The 9,772-nt window shown below is 40.3% G+C and overlaps 1 long non-coding RNA gene across 1 annotated transcript; it reads left to right on the top strand.

Moving 5' to 3' along the window:
* The first annotated feature begins 6,444 nt into the window (after positions 1–6,444).
* On the top strand, positions 6,445–8,950 carry LOC137864574 (uncharacterized). Its single transcript, XR_011101553.1, has 2 exons — positions 6,445–7,676; positions 7,750–8,950. It is a non-coding gene; the product is annotated as an uncharacterized lncRNA (long non-coding RNA).
* Positions 8,951–9,772: the final 822 nt, after the last annotated feature.

Genomic DNA, 9,772 nt, shown 5'->3' with positions numbered 1-9,772 from the left:
ATACTCTCTTTTTACCCTTGAAAGCAACAAAACATAAAGGAGTTCAAGACCAGACTGCAAATTAATGCAGGAGGGTGCCTGCACTGATCTCCTTCCACTGTGTTGTGGAGGACTGTAGCAGGCTGACCCATCCACTGTATGGTGCGTATCTCTAGAGCACAGCACAGCAGACGTTACCTGAGCCAGTACAGAGATATGGTACAAGCAAAGAGGATATTTTAAATCCACAGAGACATTGGGCACTGCTGTCCTAACTTATAGCAGTAGTGCATCTAGTCTCACTCTTGCATTGGTGGCCTGGACAAACTGTTTTCAAAGTTGACTTTTGCAGAAGAAGGCTTAGCAGTTTAGGTGTTTCTGGGAAAATAAATAAATAAAAAATAAATAAATAAAATAAAATAAATAAATAAAAATAAAAAAATCCTGGCAATCTCTGCTTTTCTTGTTTTCGTTTGGTAAAAGCTGGTATAGGCTCTGACTTCAGAGGTCTGTAGCATTCAAAACTATGGACTATCTACTTAGATTTGCTGTTCTAACTCTGAAGGCCCACTGAATGAATCCACAGTATGTGTGAACTGGTTGTTAAATTGATAAACTTGAAATTGCCCAGGTAAGCGCTACAAGTCCTTATGGTTTCCCCACAGATAATAGGATTTCAACCAGAGATATGGTAAGTCCAGTGAGGACACAAGAATATTTTGTGGAGATGCAATCCCATAACCTTTCCCTAGCATGGAATATAAAAGTACATGAGCATATTATACCTACATTTCTGATTAGATTTTGCAGTATCATTGGCAAGTACAGCTTTGCTTTAGTTTAGCAAACTGAAATATTTTGACAGAGACCAAAACCAAAACAGATGTTTTAAATTCTCCAAATAGGAAAAAAATCTTATATAAAACAAAATCCCATTAAAAAAAAATAATAATTGTTTTTCATTGAAAATTGGTTCAGTGGAAGGTTTCCACCAACAGCCACAGCCTAGACATTGGTACAAATTGAAGCTTACATCAGAAAGTTGCCACACAAAATCAAGTGCTTTGGCCAGCAAACATACTTTTATCAGTCATGATGTAATCACTCTCTAAAAAGAGATCTTAATTTTTTCCAACAGGATCTGCTCTCCATATTATTGCACCAATGGTCTTTAATTGCATCAGTATCCTTTAATTTTTTACCAGTCATGTCTCATACAAGTCTTTCCATATTTTCCCTGGGACTGATTCCAGGCTAATGTGCCTGTGTTTGCTTGAGCAATCCTATTTATCCTCTTGAACACAGGAACAACAACTAGCTTTTTTCATAGTCATCTGGAGCTGTCTCAGTGTTCCAGGACATGTGAAATATTAACAGGAATTGCTCAGAGTGCTTTTCAGCAGATCTCTTCTAAGCTTCCTGGTAAAATGTACCTAGTCTGTGGACCTTAAAATGTTCAATTTTAGTAATTGCTTAAAACCTTCTGAAGTTACTCTGGAAAGTATCTTTGGAGATTCACAAGGAAGAATGGCCCACCTGGCTGGCTGCTGAGACCTCCTCTTTATCACCGATTTGCTACATGTTGCCCAGGCTTAAGTCCCACAACTTAAGCCTGACCAAAGCCAAGGACAAGCCTCAGACGACACCTGTGGCAGTATTTCTGTGGTAGCCAGGAACTGATCTACACACACAGGTGACAGCCCTGCAAAGGGCACTCTGTACTGCAGAAGAAGTTGAGACCCTCTCCAAATCTATGCCAGCGTGATCTTAACGAAGTCCTGTTTGCACCTCAAGTCAGTGATCTTGAGCAAAGTGGCACAAGATATCCCTGGGCATCTAAAGCAGAAGTGCTTTGGAGGAGAGATCAGTTCTCACTCAACGACTAGTCTTTGACTATGGGTTGCTTCTCAGGCTTTATGAAAAAGCAAAGCAGGAAAAAGTTACTTCCTTCCCAAAAGCCAGAAATCACACCAGTCACACCAGAACATGTCTGGTCAGCTCAGCACTGAGGAAAACTTTGTTAAATCCCAAGTGAAAGTAAGAATTTTCTGACATTTCTAAATTTCCCCAGAATACCAAGATTGGTGAAAAGAGTATGATTCAGGAAGCTCCTAAACTACTTCAAGAATCTTCATTGTTTAATTTAAGTAGTTTCTGTCTTGTACCCTCCTTTGCAACAGATGATAAACTTTTTACTCCATCTATATATCATGTTTAATAAAACCCATTCCCTGCTTTTTTTCTGTGGAACTGAGATATAAAGGGAACTGAAGACCTTTGACTTTCCAGTTTTGCTGTTAAAACTACCTGAATGAGACCAAGGGTTTCTTTTCCTTTATTTATTTTTTTTTCCTAATATATTTTTAAATATTATATTTAAAGCAACTGGTCATTGACTTATCTTTCACATATTTTTGATGTATAAATTATATTAATCACCAGCTACTTGCTACACTTTCTTCATGTGACAGCTTGTTGTTTCATCACTGTTTTCAGACAGTCTTTTAGCCAGTCTGATTTCTATTCAGCTATATTTCCATCCATATCCAACAAAGTAGCATTTTATGGATGCACATGAATATGTGAACATTCATCTGGTAAGAGATCCACAAAAGACTCCAAAGCTTAGCTAGGCTTTTCCGTGTTTTCTAATCAGGAATACTTACAAACATTGGAAAATGGCTTTTGGAGTTTTAAATAAAAGTTTAATTACTCTTTCATGTGATTCTGTTCACACATACCAAATACACTTTTGCAGTCATCGGTGTTCAGGCAACCAGTAACCCTTAGGTTAGTTATTAACTCATGGTCCAGCACAAAAGTTGGTACTGAGTTACCTCATTCCAGATGCAGGGTAGTGTGTGTAAAGAAATTACCACTTTTTATTTTTAGAAGCTCTTAGAAGTTTTGTCAATAGTAACACGAGTGGTCCAGCAAACGCTCCCCTGGTTCTTCACCGCCAGATGTCTGTCATTCTCTGTCCTTAGTGAAACTAGTTAGACATCTAGCCCACATAGATTCAAATTTTGTGATTCTGAATTAACAGTGACTCCGGAGGACAGACAGATTCTCTGGTGTCTGGAGACACAGTCTCTTGTCTGTTACCCCTGCTGTACAAGTTATAACCATGAAGCATAATGTCCACTTGGTAAGACAGTCATCCTGGTTGTAAGGTCTGCTAGTTTTTTTGGCTCTAGAACTTATGTAGCCAAGTTTGGTGATTATCTCATAAACAGGTGGACCACATAAATATTCCTTTCATTCATGCACATGGTGGTATATTAGAACTTGGACCCCATCAACTGGTTAAAGAAAAGTGCCTCAAGGTCTTTACAAGTTCATGCTGCTACTGAGTGCACAGTCACCTCAGGACAACCATAACCATCATGGTCCAACTTCACACCTTCACACTCATCACTCTCCTTTGTAAACAGATCTCTCCCTGTCATGAAAGCTCAAGTGGACATGACTAGGAAGATTTTCTATCATTTTTAATGTATGAATGTGAGTTAAATTATTATTATTATTATTATTATTGTTATTGTTATTATTATTATTATTAATGTGAACACAGGTAACTGTAGCAACATGGCCTATAGGATTAGTTACCCACAGGGCTGCCCACCAGGCTGCCCACAGCCTGTTTTTCAGGGTATGGACTCTTTTTCCTGCTGCAGATCCCCGCAGACCTCTACAACTCCCATAGCCTTGTTTTTTCTAAGCAAAAAAAAGGGGGGGGGGGGGAAGGAGGAGGGATAAAGTGATTTAAGAAGAGTTAATGCCCCTGAACAGATGCACCAGCAAGAGATGTGACAAAATGTCAAGTGGAATGTGCCTGAGGGGTTGGAATTTGGCCGTGGATGTAGCAGATGAGTCCCCAGGATGGCATGTCCCCCAGAGGCCCAGCATGCTTTGGTGACAGCTGTGATTTTTATGGCCCGGCTTCAATGACAGTTTGGGAGGGGGCAGTTCTGCTCTGTTCTGACAGGAATTTGGTTTGTCATCAGATTCTAAAATCCCTCTGATTTATGGCATCAGCCACTGCTGGCGTTTTACTCAGATGCTTGTCCTCTCCCCATTCCCTGTGAAAAAGAGACTAGCAGAGGTTAAGGTGCAAACACTAATGTTCAAATTAAACTAATTGGGAGGAAAAAGTAAGTGGTAGGTCATGAGGTGATAGGAAGCGCTGAGAAAGAGAAAGCTCCAGAAAATGCTCATTAAGAGCACTGAAAATGGACAGCTCTTCCTCAGCCATCTGGACACCAACTTTTCTGATAACTTCTGTGGTCCATAATCTGACAGACTGATGCGTGATGCAGGGAATTAAAAGATAACAAAGATCTATCCATTGATATCATGTCCCCTCACATTTGCCACTAACAAAGTTACCTCCAAGAAAGGTGATCTGTGAATGTACTTGGAACAAGAACTTTAGGAAAAGGTGTCAAATGCCTCGAGCCACATAGGGTAAGGGCCATGTCAGCACAGCAGTCCTTAGCTCCTCAGCTCCCATTTGGTTTGACCTTGGTGTGCATTTCTGTGGTCACTTAACACCCAGCAGGGGACCCACGTGGCACTTGCAGACAGTCATTTAGGGTGCAGGTTGCTTCTGTTTCCCTCCTGGATTTTCTGACCACTTTTGTGTGTGTGTGTGTGTGTGTGTACAAAATAAGGTAGGTCCATTCTGGTGGACCTCATCAGTAGTCTTCACAAGCTCTGCTATAAATGTGGCTGCACAAGCCTGGAGATTTCAGGGATAGTTTTTCTTGGAGATGACAACAGAACAGTGAAAATTACTGGATAGCCAAGATGTGTGTGCTCTGTGGGATCAAAATTTGCTCAAAAGGAGCTGAGAAGTGGGGATTCTTAGTATGGCACCTAGGACTTTTCCAGCAAAATACATGTATTTCCTGCTTGGAGCATGTGCAGATGCACCACCATTTTTACCGTTCATCTTCTTATCCTTAGGACTTAGGCATTTACCTCTGGCTTTCCTCCTTATATTCTGCCACATGGCATTTTTATCAGTCTGATAAGAAGTTCCTTCCATTCCCACTTACTCAAGTTCTTTTTATATTTGTAAAGGTTCATCTCACTAATTCTTCAGTGGTCTATTTTTTTTCCAGGAAAAAGGTGTAAATATACAATCTTCTACTGTAAATTTCTAAAGTGGGTAAAAATTAAGAAAAAAAAAAGACAAAAATATATTCAACTAATTTTTATCAAGTCTGAATTGAATTAGTCCCATGCTTATACTCCTCATTGAAAGTTATCTAGCCACAGGGTTTTAAAAATAAATGCACTCATTTCCCCACAAATGGTTAAAGAGGTTTTACATTAACCTTCTCATAAAAATTGCTTGAGATATTTGGTGAGTTTTTCTTTGGACAGATGGGGAAGAAATGCAAATATTCCCCCAAATAAAAGAAACAATTGGAATAAATCAAGCATTTTTTTTCACCAAAATTAAAAAGCCTGGGAGAATCATAGTGGAGCAACAGCAAGAGGAAGCTCAAATAAAGCCCTTTCCAGGGAAGATGCAGAGGACTCAAAGGGTCTCAGGAGGTCTGTCACAGCTTCTGGGGATGGGGATGGGGAGGGGGGGGGGGGGGGGGGAGATAAATAAATAAATAAATAAAAAGCTGATCTAGCCCTGAAGTCGAAATATTCCAGTTCAATTTCCAGATACAGTTTGGGTCTGTTGAAAAACTTCATCTCAGTGATAAATGTCAGACAGGTCAGTCAGGATGTCTCAGTCCTTCTGGTGTGGTGGTAGAGCTTAATAGTTTTGTCATACATCCATCAGGATGCAAAATATTTTTTAATATCAGAATTTTCTGGTAAGTGGGTGCTACAGATTTCAACAGCAATCACGTAGAATCATTTTCTTTTTCTCCACTTGCCATCACAGCACTCTAGTATAGCACTTCTCACAGGTTTCTCTATATGAGAGAGGTATGAATGGCAGTAAAAATCTAATCCCAAGTAACTGTTCTGCTTCTTTTATGGCTATTTTAGCTTATATTCCAGTTGTCATCCTAATCTAAAAATGCCTAATCAGATAGTAAGTACTCCCTAAAGACCTTGGGATCCTGCATGCAATTTGCGGACAACACCGAAACAGGTAAAGTCAGTGCCACATGAAATAGGCAAATACATTTCTTATTAATAGTATAAATATTTTTCCTCTGATTTCCAAGTGATGAGATAAGTAGGCACAAGCCATCTGTTTTCTTAGTTAGGGCAGTAGCAATGCTGAAGTGCAGACTTTGAGCAAGATGACCGGCCAATTAATTGCAGGGAAAATAAAGGACCAGCTCAGTACAACTGCTAACAAAATCAGAATGTATGAATCACTGGTCTTAGAGCCCAAAAAACTCCTGCACTCCACATCCATTTGAATAAGCAATCAGAATTTCAGTACCATCTATCTGCCTCCAGACTCTGCAATACTACAGATTTTATTTTATTTTTTTCCCAGAGAAATGTTTTCCAGATTTCCTTTGCTTTTACTTCTTGCCAGTGATACAAATACCACAAGAACAGTCTATCTCAAAGTGTTCTGGCAAACAATTCAGGTGTTGGCTAGGAATCTAATGCATATTGGCTACATTAGGCTTTTATAATGTGTCAGCTAACCCCTGATAGCTACCATGTGGTGATAACGATTATTCAGTCCAAGCCCTAAACGAGATGGAGAAAGCGCATGTGTAAAGAGGGAATCCATCTCTGCAATGATGTTCTCATTCCTACACTTGCTGTAATTCCTGGAAAAAGGATGAATTCAGAGGCCTGGACTGTTAACACTGAAATAAGTCCCATACTTCCCAGTCTCATATTTATGGGTTCATCATCACTATTTTTCACCACTATGTCTTAATCTTTTTTTTTTTTTTTTTTTTTTCTTTCTATTTTTTCCCCCAGCCTGTGGACCTTGAGGAGAGCCTAGCACAATTCACATATCTCTGTAAAACAGGTAATGGTCACACAGTTCACTGGAGAAAATTGATTGTGTCACAGTGAATGAACTGCTGCTGGGCTGATCAGCCTCACTGAAGTCAAGGTTTGCACTCAAGTGCCGCTAGTTTGGAGTTATGTGTCAGGTATAATTTAATACTGGGAACCCAGAAGTATCTGATCACGCTTTGGAGAGAGCCTAACTACTCTGTTCTGCATGTCAAATTAACTACCCAGTAGTGAGCTCCCCCAGCTAAATGATCACCCGTTGGCCAGCTGCCACACCACAAAGCTCCCCATACAACCGTCTCAAAAATGGAAACTTGTTATTCTGGAGCTGCCCTGTGAATACCCGTTCTGTCAAGGCTGGAGGGAAATATTTGGGGCAGGCAGGCTGAGAAAACAGAGAGGTGTTGGGTGTCAGAATTGATTTAAATGGGCTGCAGCTTTGCACAGGAGCACTGGAGCTCAGCAGCCAGAGGATGGGAGGTAGCCAGGGCAGGGGGCTCAGGGACAGGAGAAAGTGCGCTAGAGATAAGCCTTGAATGCCCAAGAGTTTCATTTGGTTGAAACAACAGAGCATTGTCTGTTCCCACATGATGTGTGAGGCCTTCCTAATTTTCACAATCATTAACAGGCAACTTCTGCATTTACTGAACAACTTCCTGTGTACTGCTGCTGGTAAATCAATAGACACGGCTCCCTGGGGACCCTTACAGTCCAAACTGCCAGGGGACCTGGTAAGTATGAGAGTGACAGATTCAGCCGTTACTTGAGTCAGCTGTGGAATTAACAGTGTCCTGTGCTGCACAGGCAGTGACTGCTCATGAGGCCTCCCTGAAGATCTTCTGAGGGTGTTGAGCACTTCTGGGTGCTTCTCTGCCAGAGACCCCTGTGTCTCTAAAGCCTCTGCCTTATCCAAATGAGGGTGTGTTGTGTAACCTCTTTTGGCAGCCTGTCCTGCTTTACTGCCCTCACTGACTGAGCTTCAGCTGCCTGAGAGGTTTTCAATGCTTTTATGCCACCAGAAGGCAGAGGAAAGAGAACATATATAGGAGAGATGACAGAAAGTGCACCACTATAAGTCAACTGTTTGTTCTATAACCTTTTCATTGGCCATGGGCCACCCAAATCAGATCACATCAGATAACATAACACAACAACTTTACACAAGATGTTTTTAGACTACTGGCTGCTGTCACACAGATGCCATGAAGCAAACTCACTAACTTAAATATAGGGTGAAGTGTAGCTGCTTATACACTGTTAAGCAAAGAAAGTCTCTTCTTGCTATGTGCATTCTTAAATTCCAAGGGTCAGTCTAGGGCACACCACCCTGTTCCCTGCTTTCTTCCCTCAGGATGCTAGAAATAGGCCATTCAACAGGTCATTCTGGAGAGAAATGTCTTTGCTGGTGTAGATCCATCACCAAGAAACACCACTCTTCCTCTATCCTCTGAAAGCCACATACTTCATTAACCCTACAGGTTAAGCATCTGAACACTAGGAGTGACTCTGATGATGCCAACACAATCACAGGAAAAGCTGACCAGGTCCACAAGAAACATGGAGAGATTGTTGCACACACAAAACCACATCGTGTCATGATGAGCTAAAGCCTACAGGGGTGAAACTGAACCTTTGTTCTTCTTCTCATGGTGTGCTGTCCAACACATGGAACAATCAGAGAGATATTCTTGGAAACAGATACATACACCTGACATTTTGTTCAGGTGGACTTGACCTATATGACTATTTTCTTAGCCATAATATGATACTAATTCTTCATGTTTTCAAATTGTTTTACTTCCCTAATTTCCAACATCCATTGAATGTCACCTCCAGTCTATGATATTTAATCTGAGCTGAGAGATATTTAATCTGAGCTGAGACAAGTAACAGGAACCCTAGGTAAATATGTTAGTTATAAATATAATTAAATTTTCTTCCAATTCTTTTCTGAAACTGTTGCCAGGCTTGGCAAAGTTACCTACATTAAATTGTTTCTCCCCTACCTTGCACTGAGCCATTTTCTTTCTACTCAAACTAGTTTTCCTATTCTGATGCCTGTGGCCTGAAGTGCTGAGCATTTTCAGGAAGCTTTCCAGCTTACTCCACTTTACAGGGAAAGATCCCTTGCTGCATTTTCTTTCTCCTTTTGATATCCAGTAACATTCCATACAAGAAATTCTTATAAAATCCATTTTGTGTCAAGACAGTGTAAATCTAGTTATGCATTGTGTTATATGTCACTGTTATAAGTGTATATTTGCTTACAATAATAAAGATAAGTTTATCATAATTTATTTTACTCTGCAAATGCCAACATACTCAGCTCTCTGTTAATAATTCTGCTGTGCACAACCTAGCATAGGACAGCCTGTCACCCCATAAACAGTTGAGCTGGTTTAGTCTTCTTTGTTACATATAATTTTTAGCATTTATAATTACCTTGGTTCAACCTTTTCAAACATGTCACTCTGCAGGGTCTGTGAGTCTACAATAAGAGTGCCATAACTTGTCAGATTTTCAGCTTTAGAGATGCCCATCATTCTAGGCTTGATGTGGCATCTCTGATAAATAATTTGCTCAAAGATCTCTTCTGAACTTGGATATAATACACAGGTGTGTATCATCATTAACAACTTCTTAATCTGGTCCAATTCTTATGCTTGGGCTGGCAGGGTACTCAGAAAAGATGCCCACATATATTTATCATCCAGGGCCTCCAGAGAATGTGGATGGTCAACAGGCTTGATAAGGCCACGGTATTAAGCAGACATTGCACCGGTATGTAGCATACAATGGATTTAAATCACATCAGAGGTTTTAATGG

This window comes from Anas acuta, chromosome 1 (genome assembly GCF_963932015.1).
Source record: "Anas acuta chromosome 1, bAnaAcu1.1, whole genome shotgun sequence".
In the NCBI taxonomy this organism is placed as follows: domain Eukaryota; kingdom Metazoa; phylum Chordata; class Aves; order Anseriformes; family Anatidae; genus Anas; species Anas acuta.
Note: the sequence above shows the minus strand (reverse complement) of the source record. Positions and strands in the feature narration are given on the sequence as shown.